This window comes from Chrysochloris asiatica, unplaced genomic scaffold (genome assembly GCF_000296735.1).
Source record: "Chrysochloris asiatica unplaced genomic scaffold, ChrAsi1.0 scaffold00258, whole genome shotgun sequence".
Lineage (NCBI taxonomy): Eukaryota > Metazoa > Chordata > Mammalia > Afrosoricida > Chrysochloridae > Chrysochloris > Chrysochloris asiatica.
In genome coordinates this window covers 3,928,978-3,934,977 of record NW_006408776.1, presented here as the reverse complement: position 1 = coordinate 3,934,977, position 6,000 = coordinate 3,928,978, and positions in this window count along the sequence as shown.

Here is a 6,000-nt window from a genome sequence, read left to right as displayed (position 1 = left end):
ACTCTCCCAAAAAGGAAAACAAAAGACCAAAGAGATGGAATTTTTTTTTTTTAAAAGAGAAATGTAAATTAAAAAGATATTAAAAGCTGCCTGCATTGAGATGAAACAAAGTCTATCATTTGTTGAATGTAAAGCTGATGATCTTGTGTGTAAACCTTCATTCAATTCACAATAAAAAGTTAATTTAAAAAAAAAGGTGCCTGGAAGAAAATGCAGATCACATAAAAATGATTAAATTTCTCAACTACAACATGAGCTAGAAGACAGTGGATAAATGCCTTTTAAATTCAGAGGAAAAAGTAATTAGTAACCAAGATTTCTGTTCCCAGCCCAACTATCAACCAAAGCTGACATTAAATACATTTTACAAGTAAAGTTTCAAAAATTGTTAGCTTTTATGTACTTTCTCTGGAATGTAAGTTCCATCATAGAAGGAAATTGTGTTCACTGATGCAAACCCACAATGTTATTGTTGTTAAGTACCATCAAATCAGTTCCAACTCATAGTGATCCTATATAGAGATTCCAAGGAGCAGCTGGTGAGCTTGAACTGCCTACCCTGTGGTTCAAGTCGACTTTGCAGTATAACTAATTAACCCACAGTGCTACACCCACAGCAATCCTGTATAAGGTTTCTGAAGAGTGACTGGTAAGCTTGAACTGCCGACTTTGCAGTTCAAACCGACTTTGCAGTCCAGTGCATTAACCCACAGCACCACACCAGGGCTCTAAAACCAATGATAGAAATACACATATATTGATAAACTAAAGGGAAGAAAACATGTACATTGATTCAGATGGGGGACAAAGCTATATCTTCATTTAATAATAATAAATCATACATCAAGAAGCAGCAGTAAAAGAATATTATTTAGAAACATGAATCTAAATACCAGAAGAAACTGCTAAGGGAGTTAAAGCAGTTGCTCTTGCAAATTAAAATGGAGATTGTGGTGAAGTGAAGCAAGAGCCTCTGCTTTTCATTGCTGTCATGTAATTTTAAAATTATGAACATGTGTTATTTTGATAAAATATTTTAAATAATTTAAAGACTTAACCTATAGTATTAAATAGATTACAAGGATTTTTGTCTGTGAAATAATTTCATGTTGAAAAACTACCTATATAGGCGGTGGGACTTGAGGTGGGTTTTGAAAGATGGATCAAATATGGATGATCAGAAAGCAGAGCGATTCCACAGAGTGGGGTCAGAATGCATATGAAATTAGCAACTAATAAAAGGGGAACAATGAGAAGAGCAGTTGCCGGGATTCAAAACCTTATTTATTGAGCTGTTGGAGCATACTACTTAGCAGACAAGGGAAAGTTCTAGAAAGACTTGACATCCATGTGTTATGGATTGAACTATACACCCCCAAAACATTGATTGAAATCCTCGTCACCATATCACTAAAGAAGTCCTGGTATGATGCTGTAGGATAAACACTCACCAGCCGCTCCTCAGAAACCCTATGCAGGGTCACTATGAGATGAGACATGGAATTAAGATATCATTGCTGTCGTTAGGTGGATCTAGGCTAAAAACAAAGAATAGCAGAAAGATACTTGTTGTTGTTGTTGTTAGGTGCCATCAGGTCAGTACCGCCTCATAGTGATCCTATGCACAACAGAGCGAAACACTGCCCAATCCTGGGCCAACCTCACTGTTGTTGCCACGTGTGAACCCACTGATGCTGACACTTTGCCAATCCATCTCGCTGGGGTCTTCCTCTTTTTCTCTGACCCTCCACCTTACCAAACATGATATTCTTCTCCAGTGACTGGTCCCTCCTGACAATAAGTCCGAAGTATGAAAGATGAAGTTTGACTATTCTGGCCTCCAAGGAGCACTCTGGTTGCACTTTTCCAACACAGATCTATTAGTTCTTTTGGCAGCCCATGGCACTTTCAATATTCTCCTCCAACACCATAACTCAAATGCATCAATTCTTCTACAGTCTTCCTTATTCATTGTCCAGCTTTCGCATGCATATGAGGTTATTGAAAATACCATGGCTTGGGTCAGGTGCATCTTAGTCCTCAAGCTGACATCTTTGCTCTTCAACACTTTAAAAAGGTTTTGTGCAGCAGATTTGCCTAATGCAATACGTCGTTTGATTTCTTGACTGCTGCTTCCATGAGTGTTGATAGTTGATCCAAGAAGAATGAAGTCCTTGACAACTTCAATCTTTTCTCCGTTGATAAGAATGCTGTTTATTGGTCCAGTGGTGAGGATTTTTGTTTTCTTTGCATTGAGATACAATCCATACCGAAGGCTGTGCTCTTTGATCTTCATCAGTAAATGTTTTAAGTCCTGTTCACTTTCAGCAAGCAAGGTTGTATCATCTGCATATCGCAGGTTGTTAATGAGTCTTCCTCCAATCCTGATGCATACCTGTGCTTTATTGACTATGCAAAGACTTTTGATTGTATGAATCATGACAAGCTATGGACAGCATTGCATAAAATGAGTATTCCAGAACACTTAATTGTGCTCATGAGGAACCTGTACATGGACCAAGAGGCAGTTGTTGGAAGAGAGCAATGGAACTCTGAATGGCTTAAAATTAGGAAAGGTGTGTGCCAGGGTTGTATTGTTTCACCATGTTTATTCAAGGTGTATGCTGAGCAAATAATTCAAAAGCTGTATTATAAGAAGAAAAACACGGCATCAGGCTTGGAGGAAGACTCACTAACAATCTGCATTATGCAGATGATACAACTTTGCTTGCTGAAAGAGAAAAGGACAATACTCATTGATGAAGATCAAAGACCACAGCCTTCACTATGGGTTGCACCTCAGTGTAAAGAAAAAAAAAAAAATCCTCATCACTTGGACCAATAAATAACATCAAGATAAATGGAGAAAATATTGAAGTTTTCAAAGACTTCATTTTACTCAAATCAACCATCAGCACTCATGGAAGTTGTTGTTGTTGTTAAGTGCCTTTGAGTCAGTTGCAACCCGTAACGACCCTGCATAGGGTTTCCAAAGAGCAGTTGGTGACTTTGAACTGCAGACCTTGTGGTTCAAACCAACCTTGCTGTTGAGTTCTTACCCTACAGTGTCACACTCTACTCATGGAAGTAGCAGCCAAGAATTCAAACATCATATTGCAATAGACAAATCTATGCACAAACTTCTTTAAAGTGTTCAAGAGCAAAAATATCAATTTGAGGACTAAGGTCTGCTTGACACAAGCATATTTTCAATCACCTCATGTGCATGTGAAAGTTGAACAATGAATAAAGAAGAATATAGAAAACTTGATACATTTGACTTATGGTGTTGGAGCGGAATATTAAAAGTACCATGGACTGCCAAAAGAACAACAAATCTGTGTTGGAGGAAGTACAGCCGGAACGCTCCTTAGAAGCCAGGATGGCGAGACTTTGTCTCTCATACTTCAGACATACGATCAGGAGGGACCAGTCTCTGGAGAAGGACATCATGCTTGGTAAAGTGGAGGATCAGCAAAAAAGAGGAAGACCCCAACAAAAAGGATTAGCACAGTGGTAGCGGCAATGGACTCAAGTGTAGCATGGTTGTGAGGTTGGCCCGGGATGGGGCAGTGTTTTGTTCTGTCATACATAAGATCACTATGAGTCGTTTTTGACTTGACAGCACCCAACAACAGCAACAACAACATGAGTCAGAACCAACTCGACGGCAATTAACAACTACATCTGTAAATTGAGTCCTGGTGTGGTGCTGTAGGATAAGCACTGGACAACTAACCGCAAGGTCAGCAGTTCAAATCCACTATCCACTCCTTGGAAATCCTACATGCAGTGGCTACGAGTCAGAACCGACTTCACAGCACGTCACAATACAACATACCTAAAATATGATACCTTTTATAAAAAGGGCTTTCTTGGTTATGTTCATTAGGTGACACCTTCGTAGGTGTTCTCTAAATCTAAAAACTTTTAAGTTATTTTTTTAAAAAACCAGAATAGACATAGAGACACACACAGGGAAAGACAGATGCCATGTGAGGTTTGCTTATAGTCTAAGCAACACCAAGTAACCACGGAGTGCCCAGAACACCAACAAAGACCGAACTGACATGGACAACCAGAACTGTTAGGCTCCAGAACTGTGAGAAAGTGAGTTTCTACTTTTTAAAGTCACCCACCTATGGTATTTGTGTTAAATGAGGTAACTAAGACACCAAATAAAGGAATTTGAACTTGTTTGGGTAGAAAAGGAAGGAGATGGTATAGTTCTTGAATTAGAAAAAGATGTAATAAAAATAATATTCGAGGAAATTTAATCTGAAAAATTCATAGGTAATAGTGCTGTGGGCGGGAATAGTCTAGTCTTTTTTCTCCATTGAATCTCCAGCCCCTATCTCAGGCACTCAATCCATATATATGGTGCCTTGAATGATCAGATAGAAAAGAGTCTGAGAGTTGTTGTAACAATCTAAGTATGAAATAGTGAAGCCCTGGACCTGGAAGGGATTGTGGAAATTCAGAGAAACAGGTGTCTCTTATACATCATTGAATAAGAGAAGCACTATAGTTTCTAAAAGGAGCTCTGGTAGTGTAGTAGTTACGAATCTGGCTGCTAATCTCAAGGTCAGCAATTTGAAACTACCAGCTGTTCCATGGGAGAAAGATGAGACTTTCTGCTCCCGTAAAGATTTACAGCCTCAGAAACTCTCTGCAGGGTTGCTACGAATCAGAACCGACTCCACAGCACATAACCAACCACCAACAACCATAGTTTCTAAGAGCCCATTTAAAAATAGTCATTTTATATGAAATATGGAACAAGATTTCCATTGCAATTCTTTCAACAGTGCTTATGTTTGTAGACTCCGTCCAAGGAGTTAATTTATAATTAATGTAAATATGAGCCAAGCTAAGTACAGAATTAACATTTTATAGGGTTATTTCTAAGAGATAAATTTTAAGTTCAGACTTGTAGGGGATTACTCCAGTTATCTTTTGCCATCTAAGAAATTATTCAAACATGGGCAGCTTAAAACAATAATCATTTTTATTATATCTCATGCTATTATGGGTCAGGAATTTGGGCAGGCCTCAGCTGGGTGATTCTTCTGCTTCAAGGGTGTCAATTGATACTAGGTTAGTGAGTGTGCTGATCTGAGCAATTTGAGATGGCCTCCTTCACATATCTGGTGCCTGGATGGGGTGACTGAAAGGCTGTCATCAGCTGGGACTACGTGCCAATGTATGGTGTGGTCTCAGGTGCTGTTATGTGTCACATCTGCGTCGGTTCTGACTTATAGTGAGGCTGTAAATCTTTACAGGAGCATAAGACTTCATCTTTCATCTTTGGTTTTCACTCGCCATTTTTTCAGAAGTAAAGTGTCAGATCTGTTGTCGTTGTTAAGTGCATTGAGTCAATTCTGACCCATAGTGACCCTATGTAGGGTTTCTGAGGAGTGGCTTGGTGAGCTTGAACCACTGACCTTGAGGATCAAGCGGACTTTACAGTCCAGTACATTAACATAAAGGACCACGCCAGGACTCCTGCCAGGTCTATTTTGTTGTTGTTAAGTGAGTTGAATCTGACCCGTAGCGACCCCGTATAGGGTTTCCAAGGCTGTCAATCTTTATGGAAGCAGAAAACCTCATCTTTCTCTCGCATAATAGCTGGTAGGTTCAAACTGCTGAAACTCTACGAAAACCTGTCCACAGTGAATTATTTGCATACCAGTGGATTATTTAGATGATCTGCATACCAGTGGATTTGAACTGCTGACCTTGTGGTTAGCTGCCCAATACGTATTCCACTATGCTACCAGGGCTGCATATGGCCTAAGAGTTGTTGCTATTAAATGCCATTCTGTTGGTTCTGACTCTTGGCGACCCTGTATAGGTTTTCCAGGGAGCAGCTGATAGGTTTGAACCATCGGCCTTGTAGTGTGCAGTTCGGTACTTATTCTATAGCGCCCCACCAGGAGTCCCCATCTTAGAGGACTTTTTACATAATTCAGAACTTCCGGAAAGGGTGTTTCAAAGACC